Here is a 17,309-nt window from a genome sequence, read left to right on the forward strand (position 1 = left end):
GAATATGCATAGAAGTCAGTATGATATATACATTTCAACATACAAATTATGTAGTGTACATTGTCATCATGTCCCAGAAAAGATTAAACTTATTAAACAATTTATTCTGTTAACTAAAGAACTATTTCTAGTGATGTAAACATTGTTGACCTGTTTGAAGAAAATCAGCAAACCTAGTATACAAAAGTACAAAACATTCTCCAATTTTTTTTGAAACTATGTTGAATTTATTATTTTCAGCACTTAGGAGTATAGAAATGTTTTAAAAATTACACTTTATGCTGTGCATGTATCTACAAACCTGAAGCATTTGTGCAGTGGGAGGTAGCTGAGCTTGGACTATTATCCTTTGTAAAAGAACATCATGATTTTACACAGAGGAGTACGATTCATTTTGCAATAAGGTATTTCAATAAATTACAAATATTGGTTCTTAATATTTAAGTACCACTTTTTAGGTTTACGTCATAGTAATAGGAATGAAATATGACTTTAGATCAATTAACTTCTTGCTGTAAGTTTATAGAATAAAGATGCACTAAGAACTGAATTTTTATTTTTCATACTGGATATTTTTTTAAAATCTGTAGTCTACACTGTAAAAATAAGATTCAGAATAACAATTAACTGGACTTTAAGCAGAGTATTTCAAATAGCCTGGTATTTATAAAATAACCTATTTTATCACAAGGAAAATCTGTAGAATGTCTAGAAAAAGAAAAGAGAGTTCAATCTTTTATATAAAAAGACATAGACATAAGGTTAAAAGGGGTGCTTTCTGTTGGGATAAACAGGTAGAGGTCTATGAATCCAATATGAATAATTTCATGCAGAAAGAAATGAGGGCAAGAAGGGAAAATTACTCATAAATTAAAAAACAGGTGAGATAAATTATTTTGGTAATGACATTTGACAATGTTGGTACAGGAAAAAATTTACAGGAATATAAGACTCAGGTGTGATATGAACAAAGACTTTCTTGCGCCATTGTAAAATTTTATGTGGAGCTTTCTAAGGGATGTTTCTATGGAAAAGTGTAATGAACTCATAATTTCCTCCTTAAACATTAGTTATAAACATATGTGAGTAATCAAAACTGCTATTCTAATTGAATTCTGAACTTCCAGATCAAAATGATAGACTGAGTTCACACATTAATCTCTTCTTCAAAAACCGTAACAAAATCATATTCATGACATAAATTCACATTAACGAAGATAATAGGAAAAAGCCATCATTATATCTTATGGTGTTCACAGAAACAAAGCCAAGAGCGAGACAACAAACTCAGCTGAACTCTAAGGAGATTCATGAAACAAAAATACCTGGGAGTTCCAGAATATTAGTCGGTTCCTCATTCAACCCCCATTTGATGGCTGCAGTGGGTTATTTACCTCAAAATCATCTACGACCTCTCCAGCTTTTGCCTGTTGGCAGGGTAGGGTTTGGCTGTCACCATCAAGGCTTAAGGTGTCCAATACTCACTTTTGAAGGCTCCTTATATCTTGGCAATGAGTGTTTCACCCAACCCTGAAAAATAAAATGTGATGATGTCTTGAAATACTTCTGGAAAAAGTTTATCTAAGGTTAAAAAAAGTCTTAGAAGGAAGCACCCTTTTTCTTCATCCTATTTGTCATGTCTACATAGGATACCTGGAATTTTTATAACCATTTTTGAATAAAGGACAAGCCTATGAACCTCTACTTTAAATAGCACCATTGAATTTATGAATTAAACTTGGAATAGCCTACCTCCATGTCTGCAGATGTTCCACACTGTTTAAGCCACTTTGCTTAATTATTCTGCTATCTGAGGCCAAAAGGCTTCTGACAGACAGCCTCAAATAAAGCTCGTCAATTTACAAGCTCCTACTATGTTCACTGAGACCCAGGATTATGTTCTTGCCTATTTTTAAATATGAATAGGAAAGCATCACCAGGCTTTTGAGGAAATCCTGTAACATAAGACTGAAAGGAGAATTGGAAAACTTACCGTAAAATAAAAAGGGATAATTCAGTGGAAAGAACATAAATTTAAAACTAAAGGCTCTAATTAGGGAAGAAGGGATTAAGCAAAGAAAAAAAAGAAAAGGCTCCTTGACACAGACAACAGTATGGCGATTGCCAGAGGGAAGGAGGGGTTGGTGAAGGTGAAGGTAAGTAAAAGAGGGATAAATGCTGATGGAATGAGACTTGACTTGGGGTGGTGAACACACAATACACCATACAGAAGATGTATTATATCTGTATGAAGATATAATAAAATTGTATACCTGAATTGTATATAATTTTATTAACCAATGACACCCCAATAAATTCAATGAAAAATAAATTTAAAAATTTCATTACCTTTAGAACATGTCAAAATCAAGAGACTGAAGACACAAAAAATTAAATGTAATGTGTATTATATGGATATTGCTTGGGTTCTGATTCAAGTAGCCTTTTGAAGTAAATAGGAAAATATGAATATGGGCTGAATTTAAGGTGAAATCAATGAATTATGTTAGGTAAGATAATGGCATCATACACATAATAAAAATTTTCATACTTTTTAAGGAAATTCATGCTTAATTCTTTTTAGGGACTGGTATATAATATAACAAAATAACATTATTTGGACTTCACTTTTAAATATAGTCTAGTTGATACAGGGTAAGAAAGAGAAGGGAATGGATAAGTAGAATAACAAATTTTTGATAACTTAAATTTGGGTGATTGATATAGGGGATACAATATTTCAAAAAAATGACACAGATTTTTAATCATTATAGGACTTTCTATATTATTTGATTTTTGAAAAAGGCTTGTATATTTCTATTTTAAAAACCTTAATAAATTACTTGTTACAGTACAACCATTAAGGCACTATAAAGTTGAGGTAATATAAAACTTTCAGCCATGAAAAATGTGTGTGTGTGGCAAATGAACGTTAAAATAACTACTCAGTAGTTAACAAGGGTAAAAAAATGTGATGTGACAAGTTAGGCAAGACTTAACAAAGGAGATGAAATTTTATTTGAATCATAAAGTAATAATGGGTCATGCACATATTGGCTACTCTATACTTGATTAGAAATTTGATGATCAAATATATCACCTTAATGAACCCTTATAAATATCAATTTTATGATCGAGAAAACTGAGTCAGGTAAGTTGAGTATTTGCCCAAGCTCACTGATCTCCAAGTGGAACAGGAAGTCAACCCTAGGTCTACTTACTGACTTGTAACCGCATGCTTTTTCCAATACTAAAATAATCAAGATAAGGAATGGAGAGCTGCATTTTATGACAAAGCATGGACACACACGGTGACAGAAATGCACCTAGCATATGGCAGGGAGTGGAACAGGGTGGGAAGTAAGAAGGCCAAGAGACCCAAGTGGAGAGAGGTCCAGATTGGGAGGAAATGGGAATCTATCGGAATTATGGGACAGAGCCACAGTGTACAGGGCCATAGTAATGTGAAAGTACTGAATTTGGGGGGATAAAAATGTTTTTCCTCATTCATTCTGAAGTATTATTTTCAGAAAGATGGGAAACATTACATAATAATAAAGCAAATGCCACCTAACAAAGAAAGAATCCATTATAGAAAGATACTTTGATAAAAGTAAGTGATGTGAGAGAAAGTAAAATATCTTTTAAAAGATGGTGGTTAAAAGCAGTTCCAGGCTGAGGCAGAAGTTTTGTGAAAGTCAGTGACAGGAATGCTGGACAAGCCCTCTGTTCTGTAAACTCTAGATATACAAATCACTGTAGCGTCACTCATACTATAGCTCAAGCCATATTGCCTGCTACTTTGTAGCTATGACATAGGAAACAAAACACACCTGATAATAATACCTAAAAAGTTGTGAACAAAAGCAATTTTGCCAAAACATTTACATGGCAGATATTCAAAATATTTTTATACCTTTATAATGAAGCATTGTCATATAATACCAATAATTATACTCATGCCTCTGAGAATAAAAATATTTAAAAAGATAACTATCTAAAAAACAAACTATATCAAGTCCATCAGTTTACTCAAACAATTTTTAATATGTAAAAGTTTGCATAGTATAATAATGCTGACATATAGATAGGTATATGATATGTTATAATGCTGACATACATATGTATATATACATATAATTTTCCTCATGTACATATGTGAGACACGTTAGAGGGAGTTATTTGTGCAGGCTCTGGAATCAGACTGGTTTAAATCTTCACCTCAGGAAATATTAGCTGGGAAAACTTAACTTCCCTAAGCCTCAGTTTCTCCTTTTGGAGATAATTAGAGGCCTACATTCAACAGGCTATATTGTTATGTAAATGAGGTGGTCCTTGAAATGTACCTGGTGTGGAATCTAGCACATAATAAGTGCTTAGTTAAGCTTAGCTGTTATAATTATCATTGGAATCAATCCCTAGAGTTGGACTTTCCTGGAACAGCATCTTTATCTCTATAAAGGTGCTGCCATTTACTCTCCAGTAATAAAACCAAGCTACACTCTCCCTGAGAATGCCATTTGATGCTGACCTTTACTAACACTGGATCTTTTTTTTTCTTTTTTTGTCAGTCCAGTAGGAAAAAAAAGTTACTCATTGCTGTTTTAATTTGCATTCTTGGATTACTAGCATGACCTTTGATTTTTTTGGTCATTTGTATTGCTAAAACATAATTGCTTGTTCATCTCCTTTGTCTTTTTTCCTTTTGAGTTTTAGATTTCTTCTCTAGCTGTCTGTGCACATTTAGGATGTTAAACCTTAGTCTAATATATATAATGCAAATGTTTTATTCTAGGTTGTCATGTGCCTTTCAATATTTTAAAGCATCTATTGTTTTTAGAAGTGCATATTTTTCATTAGTGAAATTTGTGAAATTCTTTTCTTGTGGCTTCTGGATTGTGTCTTCTTTAGAATAGTTTTTATTCAGGATTTCTGACACACATTTGGGTTTTCTGTTCAGAGCTGGGTCACTCCTGGGTTTAAGGAATATATGCACACTTCCTCTTGGACATTGTTACTGCTGTGCCTCCCAAGAGCTCTAGCTGTATTATATATATTTTCTAGCTTTGATTCACATTGCCAATGTTATTACCTGGCTCTCTTTTATGTGACAGAAGCAGTAGTAGTCTTTTCTGTTTGTAAAATAACTTGCTAAAATATCCAGTTAACAATCTTATTAGTTAAACAAGTGATTCAGTTTGTCCACTATTCTGGCCAGTTCAGAAAAGAAATTATTGCAGGAACAAGTACTTGTATTGGTAAGATGTCAAAGAATCTTAGACACAATTATTTTTGTTGGTTGAAAAATAATCTTATTTTAATTTTTTAAAATATGCACCTCACAACTGAATCAAATTTAGGTGATTTTCATTTTGTTTAATGATGCCCCAAATATCCAAACATTTGATTCCATTTAAAAAATGATAAGCAATTATAAGAACCACTTTCAATTAATTTATTCAAATTTAAACTGGCACTATTTGGGAGATAATTAGGCAAAATTTGGGAGATAATTCTAAAGGAATTAATTTGGGGTAGTGACAAAATATCTGCCCACAAATTAATTAAAAATATTTTTAACTTTATCTAGCAACTTCTAAAAGGAAAAATATACTCTGATATTTATAAAGAGAAATTTTTGAAATTTTCTGTCATTGATTTTTTGAGAGTTAAATTATAATATAAGACAGTTTAATTGCTTCTTAGTCATTTTCTCAGTATCAAAAAGTGCCACCTTGGCATTATTAGAGAATTAATGATATTTTGGCTACTTCAATATTTTCATCTTTTTATTTTCTAACGCATCAGTATGGCAAATAGATTCTTTGCTGTAGTAAACTTTTGTTGTGTCATTAAATACAGGTCAATAATAAGAGTATCAGCTTACCAAGGGAGGTAGTAGGTGATTATATAACATTTATATTGTAACCTGTCAGTACTTAAAAAGAAGGTCTCTTGGCCTCCTCTGACTCACGAACTTTGCTAGAAATGTGTTCCATTATCTTAAGAAATAAATCATTGACTATTATCTTTTATACATGCAAATAGGTAAAATATATTCTTGTGAATTCTTTATCTGAATACTTATCTGGAATAATAATGACTAAAAACGATATGGTTCTTACTGTGTACCAAACATCATTTTAAGTGTTTTACACATATAAACTTAAGACTCACAACTATCTTATGAGATATTTTTATTCCCATTTGACATAAAGAAACTGAGCCTCTCTGTTTCAGTAACTTGTCCTACTGGTACATGTATTAAATGGTAGAGCTGAGGTTTGGACCAAATATGCTGGCTCAGATCCCAGGTTTTTAACTAGTAGTCTATTCTTGAGGAAGGATTGGCTGTGGAGAATGGGACAGGTGGCAGACTTTGGGGGACTCTGCAAGTGGCCAGGGCATAGTGTAAGGTGCTGGCAGCTGGAAACAGAAGGAGCCCAGAAAGTGGGAAGCACAGGTGTGACGTGATTTTGTCAAGTATAATATATAAAGAAAGCTATGACTTCATGTGTTTAATAGAGCCAAAATAATATATATAATGTACTGCTACTATCCCAATTCTCACTGGAATTTAAAAACTCCCTTTTGAGGAAAAGTTTATGTAAAAATGACCCCATGGGTATTTGAACAAAATTAAGAATATATTAACACAGCATACCTATTTGTGATACACTTACTACAATAAATTTAATGTTGATAAGACATTTCCACAGAAAGAAAGTAGCTCAAATTTTGTCTCCAGGCCATTTTTCAAGGAACATTTATGCTTACTTGCATACAGGTATGTGATGGATGGCTGCTGTTGGCCAGGAAGGATTCTGGTCATAGCTTGCACCTGGACAGGGAATAATAATTAGTGATCAACCAAATGAAATGCAGTTATTCATCAACCAAGTGCTGTTCCAATCTTTATATATGATTTTAATGTTTTTTTCTGTATAAAGGCAAAGTAGTAGCTATTAGAGGGTGAGGCTGTGTATTGGATAATTTTGAACCATATCCTGAGAGGTTTTTAAATGTAGATATTAATGACAATATATTAATAATGGTTGTATCTCTACTTAAAAGGAAAAAAATTAAAGAAACCATTTTAGTTAAATTTAGATCTCAAAGAACAATTTATTATTTTTATTTATTCTACCTTACTTTTTCATTATTCCATTTAAATATTTGTTGCATATCTATTATGTGCCAGGTCCCATGTTATTGCAAAAATTTATTTCTCTAAATATTTATAGTTTGTTTCTCTGACTCTCTATGAAAAACTGGGAGCAGAAACTAGAGATGACAAAAATTAATTATATTTTATCAAAGAGTCAATCACATAGATAACATAAGTGCATTCCTTCTTGATTTCTTTTTTTAAGTATTATTTCTTATTTTTTTTACTTTTGAAATTTTTAAATTTTTTTAATGAATTAGAAGTCTTTTTATTTTAGGTATTTGACAGGCAAGATGTAAGAGGCAAAAGAGTAAAATCTTTGGAATTAAACTTACATGATTTGCCCTTTGGTTTTTCTACCCTCTTGTATGATTTTGTGAAAATTTTTTTAATGTTTTTTGTTTGTTTTTGTTTCTTTGTTTTTTAATTTTTGTTTTCATTGTTGTTCAAGTACAGTTGTCTCCACTTTCCCACCACCACTTCCACCCTTTGGCTTTCTTCTGAATGGGTCCTTTATACACGTTCCTTGATGACCCTTCCCTTTCTTTACCTTTTACCCCTTTCCCCCCACCCCTCTGGTTACTGTCAGTTTGTTCTTTATTTCAATAACTCCGGTTATATTTTGCTTGCTTTTTTGTTTGGTTGATTAGGTTCCATTTGCTTATAGGTGAGATCATATGGTATTTGTTTTCCATTGCCTGATTTATTTCATTTAGCATAATGCTCTCCAGATCCATCCATACTGTTGCAGAGGGTGGGAGCTCGTTCTTTCTTTCTGCTGTGTAATATTCCATTCTGTAAATATACCAGATATTTTTGATCCACTCATTTACTGATGGTCACACTTAGGTTTCTTTCAGCATGTGGTTGTTGTAAATTGTGCTGCTATGAACATTGGGGTGCATAGGTTCTTTTGAATTGGTGTTTCAGAATTCTTAAGGTGTAATCCCAGCAGTATTTCTTTTTAAATATTTTATTGTTATTCTATTACAGTTGTCTCAATTTTCCCCCTTTGCCCTACTCTGCCCAACCCACCCCCTGCTTCCACAGTCAAGCCCCACATCATTGTTTATGCCCATCATGGGTCATTCATACATGTTCTTTGACTAATCACTTTCTTTTCTTTTCTCTGTTATTCCCCCTGCTCCCCTCTGGTCCCTGTCAGACTGTTCCATGTTTCCATGCTTCTGGTTCTATTTTGATCATTAGTTTGTTTTTGTTCATCAGGTTCCTCATAGGTGAGATCATATGGTACTGGTCTTTAATTGACTAGTTTATTTCACTTGATCCAGTGATTCCTTCATGATCTCTGAATTGACTGGAAAACCTAATTTTTTATATGAGATAAAGCATATATCTACTGCAGTGGTGTTTAGCACAGAATAAGCTCTCAATACATTTTTGCTGCTGTTCTTTGTTGGCATTATTATAATTGTATAACTAAATTACTGAAGAGAATTCTTTTGGTATGTGTTTATTTTTTCCACATTTTTTATTTAGCTATTCATAAAAGAACAGCTTAGTAAACACTGTGGTTACTTTACCTAAATTATACTGGCTTTCGTTATTTTGTTGTTGTTTGTAACTTCTTACACTGATCATCTCTCTTTGCCTTACAGTAAACATTATTTAATTTCCACCTTTGGTTTTACTTCTAAACACTGCTTAATTTTTGATCATGCTTAAACTTTCAAGCCCTTAAGTGTCTCTCCTAAATCAGTTAGGTGCTTTCTTCACTGTGTATGGAAATACATGGTGCCAGGATCCTTTACCGTCTTCATTCTCTCATGTGGCCAAACAAAAGACATGAAGTGATTCTTACAATGGGCTTCTCTAGCTATAGTGCAGAGACTTTCAAAGCCACATAAGACAACTGCACACATTCATAGCTACTTCAAATACCCATACCATAGATAAAGTAATGCAACTTAATATTTTTAATTAAGAAAAGCCCAAGGAACTGTATGCCTTGTGCTGCATTTTTCTTGCTCCCAGCAAAGGAAACGGTAAAGTACCATTTATAGAAATGTGCTATATTTATCTTCTCTGGATTTAATGTTTATTAGAGGTTATGATATAAACCACTATAGTGATAAGCACCGTGTTGACAATGGGAAAGGCTGTGAAAGCCTAGAAATCACAGTGCTGCAGAGTGAAGATGGAGGGGAAGCTGTCAAAGCCAAGCCTAACCCCTATCATCTGAGAAGACTGCTTTGAAAAGTAGCTCAGAAAGAAGTGGCCCCTTGTTTTGTTTATTTACTATTTTGAATTATACAACTAATCCTTTAAAAATTTTTAAGTATCAAAAAATAACTAACAGTCATTTTTGAGCTCTACCACATTCTAGTTTTCTCTGGGTCTCCCCAAAATTTGTTGTAATTTTTGAGTAAAAATGAATTTATGAAATAACTTTGATAGCACTATTGCTCTCATAGAAACATGTATTAATTAACAATTCATAACCATCACTTTGATCAATTCTTGATCTTTTGTGTGTATGTCTGTGCCAGCCAGTGTGGTTAAAAATGTAAATAAGAATTCTTAATCCCAAAATCTTTCCTGCAGCTTCATTCATCTGTTTCCCACCTTTTGCTGAACGTTGCCAACTAGAGGTCACAGGCACCACAAAGTCCAAAAAAATTTACTGTCTATCATTTGCTGCTTTTCTTAGAGTTTGTGCATTTCAGCCACATATATCAAAAAAAAACTTGGACTCACTTTTATAATGTCTCCCACACTTGCCCATTTAGTCAGTCACCAAAGCCTGATCATCACTGCGATGTCCCTATCAGTCCTCTCTTATGCTGTCTTCCCACTTCCACTCTTGCTTTACACTAATCACTTTGGACCTTAATGTACTCTCTGTACCAGTTAAATATCTAATTTTATATCTATAATAGTAATATTATATTAATATATATATAGTCTTATACATATAAGATGATATATATATAGTATCATTACATATGTGTTTATACATGGATATAGTTTGTTTGCCATACCATTACTTTCAAAATTATTTCATTTTCCTCTTTAAACTCAGGCATACAGGATGTGTAGTCACACCATGGTGCCTTTATTCATGTTGTCCTTTCTGTCTGTAATCCTTTAACAAAACTTTTTTTTAAGGTTGAGTTTTTTTTTATGGTGATGTGCTCTCTGGGCTTAGAGATGCAATCTTGAAGAGTTGGGTTGAACTTTTCAAGGGACTGACAAGCTTGGGATCCTGGCTGTTGTCAGGCCTCCCACAGTGTCAACTGGGGTCAACCCTACTGAGAGGCAATAGGGAGATGAGGTAGGGAGGAGAGGTGGGAATGTGGGGAGAGAGAAGGGAGGTGGTAGAAATGGGAGCAGAAGGGCTGGGGAGTGAGGGAAGGGAAGAGAAAGGAAGGAGTGGAGGAGGAAAAGGAAAGCAGGGCCTGCCTGGAGCTGAAGCCAAGCTAGAGGTGGTCAGGTTGGCAGCAGGGGAGGTGATCCTCTTGGGAAATACAGGAAGCCACGAGGGCCTGTTTCAACTGCTAGTAGGTAATGGATATCACCATGTTCCAGGAACCCAAATGGAGAAAGGAGGGCATGAATCCTTTGTAGAAGGCTCAGGGACCCTCATTCTGGAGCATGGTGAGGGCACAGTGGCCAGAACTGCTATACTGGTCCAAGGCAGAGTTCATATATCTTGTCCTGACTACATCCACAGGGGAGGCAATGATGTGGAATAAAAGCCTGCCCCAAAGGCAGAAGTAAAGTGAGAAGGAAGGCCATCTGTCATGAGTTTGGCCTTTAGGAGGGCATCCTTAATGAGGTTGTAATCACCAGCTCAGCACAGTGGACAATAACATTATGAGCAATATCAGGAGAGATCCCTTTCCAAAGTTCCTGGAACCCTTCCTCTTGGGCAGTGGTCTTCTAGTAGGCATCAACAATTCTTTGGTATCTGTAGCTATCTCCAGCCTGGGCCTGAGCCTGGAATGCGACCTTTACCACAGTCAGGAGCTCAACCACAGCCACAGCCAAGGCACCTGTAGTGCTGGTGGTCAGGAGGCAACTCCCAATGCAAGCAGCTCAGAGTCCTTGGTGTAGAACCGTTTGACAAAGACTTGGAGGCCTATTTGTACAGAGGCAAAGCTCATCTGCCACTGCAAACTGGCAGCTAGCTAGTTGTAGAGGCTGCAGGGGCAGTCAGTGTGCACTGTGGTCATGATGGTACCACAGTACTGGACACTGGCTGCACTTTCACTGCCTCCTGCTTTTCATCCTTGGATCTGCAACTTGACTTTAGTGGTATCCAGGGAAAAGGTGATGAGATCTACAATGCAGATAGCTGTGCCAGCCACCAGGAACTTCACAATGGCAGTAGGGGGCACATCTGTGGCCTTAAAGCCAATCAAGCAGGCTGATTTCCTGCTACCTCCCAGGAGATGAAGAAAAACTGGACAAGCGTTTTTTCTCCTTTAAAAAAAAAGGTCATTTTCCTCTTTAAACCCAACTATACAGAATACACAGTCACACTTCTGTGCCTTTATTCATGCTGTCCTTTCTGTCTGGAATACTCTAACAAAACTCTTAGACAAATAAAATTGCATACTTTCTTTCACAAGACCAGCTGCTCTTCTTCACACAGAATGTTTTGGTCATCTGTCACAGGACTAATCACAATGCTTGTACTTAATGGGTCACTTATTGGTCTCCCCAACTCTATTCTCTCATCAAACTTGGAGATCAAAGACTTTGCATACATGTGTATGACATACATTCTTCTGTATGCCAGGAACCCAGTAGACTTCCAGGTCATAGCAGGGAAGTACTATGTTTGTGAGTAAACAGTATGTGTCAAACTGTTTTGTATACCACTTAATTTTGTATTGTTCATCTCTAGTCATTCTTAAAGAACTTTCTCTGGTGAGGTCTAAAATTCACATTTTGCAAAGTTGTTTCCACAGGCCTCTGAATATGGATGAATACACCCGTTTCACCTATTTTAAATGTCTATTTTTCTATACCGAAGAGAATTGTTGAAAAAGCACCCTGTGGACTCCCAAATAATCACCTGTGTTCCCTTGAGATGAGATAGTAAATATAAGGCATAATACAAATTTAAGACAACCTCCAGAAAAGTTTACTTCTAGACTCTGAGAAGGAGATTAAGAACCTTAATATGTATTGTGCCTTTGTATTCAAGTATACTATGCACATAAAATCCTTCTGTTGTGTTTACACTGATTTATTTTAAGGTAATTTAATTCCCATGGATAATTTACTATAATATTTAAGCATGTTACATTTTCAGAACATTTTAAAGTTCATATGCTGTCTTTGTGTGTATTGTCTCATTTTAATCAGAGCCCCTAAAGATCAAGGCTCTGCATTATCATATTGATCTTCCAAATGAGAAATTATGTACACAGAAAGTGGAAGTTTGTGGCTAAGACCACCAAAACTAAGGTAAATGATTAGTTCTACTTTTGATTAGTTCTACCTGTATTAAAATATTTCAGTTTCTCAGCAGTTAACAGTGTATGCAACAAACATAATTTTGACAATAAAATCTTCAGTTCTAAATACCTTTGTTTAACATGCATTAATGCATTTGTTATAAATCTCTATCAACCTTAGCTAAAATTTTAAAAGTTGAACTGGTAATAACTATAACATCTTTTTTTCATGACAACTACCAGTCATATCAGTATCTGTATTCTAAATAAACAAACATAGGTGAAATCAAAGCCAATGCCTTCTATATTTATTTTCTATTTCTGCCATGACAGGCTATCATAATTATTATTATAGTTATATAATATAACTATATTATAATTTGGTGGCTTAAGACAGCAAAAATTTCTTAAAATTCTTAGAGAAGAAGTCTGATAAGGGATCTTACTGGGCTAAAAATTAGTATTTCAGGAGGTTCTCTCGTCCCTTCCTGGCAGCCCTCAAGAAGACCTGTTTCCCTGCCTTTTCCAGCTTCCAGAGACCACCTGCACCCCTCAGTTCCTGGTTCCCTATTGCAGGTTCAAAGTCAGCAACAATGCATCTCTTTGCACCTTTCTTCCAAAGTTATATCTTCCTCTCTGACCACATCTTCAAGTAAAGATTCTTTGCTTTATGGTTTCATGTGATTAGATTAGGACCATCTGGCTTATACAAAATAATCTCCTTATCTCAAAATTGTAATCGTTTTTGCAGGATCCCTTTTGTACTGTAAAGATAAGATATTCACAATCCCCCGGGATCAAAATATAGACATCTTTGTGGAATCATTTTTATATCTACTATTCCTTCTTATCAAAATAGACCCAGAAATGGCTTGGGGAAGAGTGAGAAGGAATTTAAAACACCATATAGAGGAGATAGTCAAAAGAGCTTTCATGTTTCACTTTTGTAATAGATCAAATGAGGATCAGAATAAGAATTTAAATAACTTCAGAATTAGTCGTATAGTTAACATCATCATATTAGGAGAAGAAAAGTCAGACAAGGTAATGGTTGCAATGTAACCTATCCTTTAGGAAATATTTATTAATATTAGTACAATTGGTATTGAGGGGCTCTGTTAAAAATGTACATCCTCAGACTTGACCCACCACAGAAGCTTTAATGGGGTTGAGAATGTTGCTGTCTAAGGAGAGCATCAGCTGATTTAGATGACTGTGTTCATTTACCACCACCTGTCAAGATATGCTGCTGTAGTGTTTATTCCTCTACCACTGGAGAGAGACAGCTTCATTACTCTACCTGGAATTTAAACCTCTGACTCCAGTGAACATATATTTTTCAAAACTGATATTTAGTAGGAAATAGCACAAAATGAAATTTTAAGTTAGTGTAAATAGAATGATTTAGAGTTATGAATAACACAATTTTCAGATTAGTTACTACAATTCTCTTACCGTTCAGGTGGGTATACAATTAGAAAATTCAATAATCATAAATTTTGCCTTTTATTCAAATCTAGTAATTCACTGTCCACTACACTCACAGGCTGGGCCAACTGCTACGAGATGATCAGATGTGTATTCTCAGTAGTCACATTTTTAAAATGCGTATTTAGTCTTATCCACTCAGCTTCAAAGCTAAGAAAAAAAGATGTTCTTTGTTAGTGAAAAATGAAGTTAATTACCAAAGAAAATACTTGTTTTAATACTACTATATTTGGTTTACTATAAATATAATACAAATTGAAGGACACTTTCTAATGCTAAAAGCCAACTTTGAAACTTTTCCAAACAGACAAGTCCAGTAGCCCCAAAGAAATATGTTAACTTTCTAAACATAAAATTGAGAACAACTTCCCAGTGCAGAGCTCACTATTAATCTGTAATGCCAATGATAATGGCTTCCTCAAATTGAAATATTTGGGTATAATTTTACTTTACTACATTATCACCAGTCATTTTAACCCAGAGATGCAGCCATCACCCCAAGTTAGTTCACCTGGAGTACTTTAAGAAATAATATATAAGTTAATTAAAGAACTCATTATTAGGAAAATAAAATTACTTTTGTCAATTTTATTACTTAAACAATCTAAAATATGTGTTTTTATTCTTATATTTTCTTATAAATTTTTCAAACATACACATACATGAGGTATGTTATTAAATACCAGCATTCATTCAACGTTTTATTTTTTGAGTAGGTTGCACATTTTCAAATAGCTAAATTAACTTTCTTAATTCAAAATCATATCATACACTTTACTTCCTTGATTGAGCTGTTCTAATCTACCTCCTTTGCTTTTAGAATAACTCTAACCTGAACATGGCTAAAAATGACTGTCCTATCTGATTCCAACTCACCTCTCCAGCTTTACTGAATACCATTTACCTCCAGCCACCTGTGTTCTAGTCATTAGAATTCATTTTTTCGATGCCGTGTTCTTGTTTACCATGCCTGGATCTATGTGTATGCTTTTGTATGCCAAGAATACTCCACTCTTTCTCTAAATCTTTCCTGTTTACCTGTCACTCAGGATATAAAGGTCAGGACTCAACTTTGTATCCTTAAGGATACAAAAGCCCTCCTTGCCACACCACATCCAGATTAGGACCCTACCTGCATGTTCCCATGGCCTCAATGCAACTGCTCACATTACCTATCTCACTGTATTGCACTTGCCTATTCTGCCCCTACACCGTAAGTTTGTCGAAGATAGAAACCAAGAATAAATTAAGTGAAAGTGCTGTCCCAGGTGCAGGAGCTATAGAGGTTGAGACTAGCCTTTCATTTGGAAATTATTAAAAAATAATGGTAACAACAATAATAATGTGAAAACACACATTAAAGTGCCAGATTGGAAGTGACATTAATAAAAAACTATAAATACATAAATATGATATATAAATCTAGATAAATTTACTGACCTTCGCATTGAAGTTGGGAAAATATAAAATTAGCAGGAACCCCTTTTTTATTTTGTTTTCTGTTTAATTTTAAAACCAGTTTCATTTTTTTAAATAATCTTCACATTGAGATAGATAAAGCATAGAGTCTTATTTGATGTGAACATTAAAATAAGACATCGATTTTAATCCAAAGAATACTGAGGAATTACAGGTTAATCAAGATTAAACATTAGGTTGGAGGAGGGTGACAGTTGGTGTGGCCACATCAAGTAAAGGCTGTGCTTTCATTTTAACTGCACTTCCTCCAGCGTGCTCTGAGCAGGGTCTTGCTGACCTCTCCCTTGGAATGCTTTTCTTGATCAGATAAAAACATTGTTCATCCTTGGAAGTCCCTTTCACAAACTGCTTCCCTGTGAGTCTCACTCAACCTCCTTCCGTCGGGGGCTCCCCAAGAATGGTGAGCTGTGATTGTAGTGTTCTTCTTATGGTCATGTAGCTAGTTGTAAAACTGTCCTCCTTGCCACGTTTTAATTTCTGCGAGGACAGAGAATATTGCACACTCTAAAGTTCTGGGGTTATTTTTCTACAATAGAAGTAATATATACTCAATAAATGAAAATTTAGAGAAGTGCAGAAAAGTTGAAGTGAAGAATCTTTTCATTGATCCATTGCCCTAACACAGTCAAAGTTTAGAAGAATCTGAGATAATTCATTCTGATGTTTCCTGGTGGATAAATAAATGTTGAGTTGGAAGACATTGTTGATGCCAGAAAGTGTGAGGCAGTTTTACCTGTGCACTGGAAAGATGTGTTGCTTACACGTGGAGCACAAACCTTGGCAATTATTTACCTTGAGAAGGAACCCCTTCTTAAATTGATACAAAGATGAATGCTTCAGTCTGTATAAATAAAAGCAGTTTTACCCTTTACTCTTACTTTCTGTAGGACTTGGAAAGGGCTTTATCCATTCACGGAGAATTTCATTCATTATGACAAATGGCAGCTCTTATCTTACCAGTCTTATTTTTTTCCTCCTCCATCTCACATGAAATAACTTTATTGCATTTATTTAGTAGTTATCTATTTTACTTAAAAGATAAAATATTTAAAACACATGTGCATAAAGTATTTATTAATATATTCAGAAATTTTATCACAGATAAGACTATTTCTTAAAGTTATCTACATCAAATTGTCAGGTCAATTGAATATAATTTTAAACACAAAAATATTAAGTGAGAAAATTATACCTAACTTTTTACTGTTACTGGGTTTTATTGTGTTCCAGGTTTTTTTTAATTTACAGAGATTTAAAGAAAGATATTCTTAACAACCATCTACATATGCAATCAATTTTAAGTTCCATTTTATATCTGAAGTACAATGGGTTACTTAACCTGAGAGGCACCTAAAATGTGGAGAATGCATGTGAAAACAGAACATTAGCATTCTTAATATTTATTTATTTTATGTAATGGTGAAATATTCTTCTAATTTATTATAATCATGTTTATGAAATGTGCACATACTTGATAACCTGTGTATGTCATGGTATATTAACATTTTACAATGCAAGTAAATTAATTTTGTAGTTAATTTTAGCAATGTTGCTTTGGAATGAGTTTAGCAAAGTAGATAATGTGTGTGTGAGTGCATGAAGGGGACAGGTTGATTTTTAACTTTATTCCAGTAGTCAAGGTCACATCTCTGTAACATAATAGCAGCTAGATGACTTAAAAACCCATATGCCTTGGATAATTTTTCTATTATTAGTTGAATGAAAAAGGACAGAGCAGACAACCT

The 17,309-nt window shown here is 34.4% G+C and overlaps 1 protein-coding gene and 1 pseudogene across 9 annotated transcripts in view; one reads left to right on the top strand and one right to left on the bottom strand.

Moving 5' to 3' along the window:
• Positions 1 to 17,309, top strand: part of GRIA4 (glutamate ionotropic receptor AMPA type subunit 4) — a 384,719-nt gene that overhangs the window by 46,568 nt on the left and 320,842 nt on the right. The window lies entirely within an intron of this gene.
• LOC123817338 lies at positions 10,609 to 16,494 on the bottom strand (annotated as a pseudogene).

This window comes from Phyllostomus hastatus, unplaced genomic scaffold (genome assembly GCF_019186645.2).
Source record: "Phyllostomus hastatus isolate PE091 unplaced genomic scaffold, TTU_PhHast_1.1 phas_contig_113, whole genome shotgun sequence".
NCBI lineage: Eukaryota > Metazoa > Chordata > Mammalia > Chiroptera > Phyllostomidae > Phyllostomus > Phyllostomus hastatus.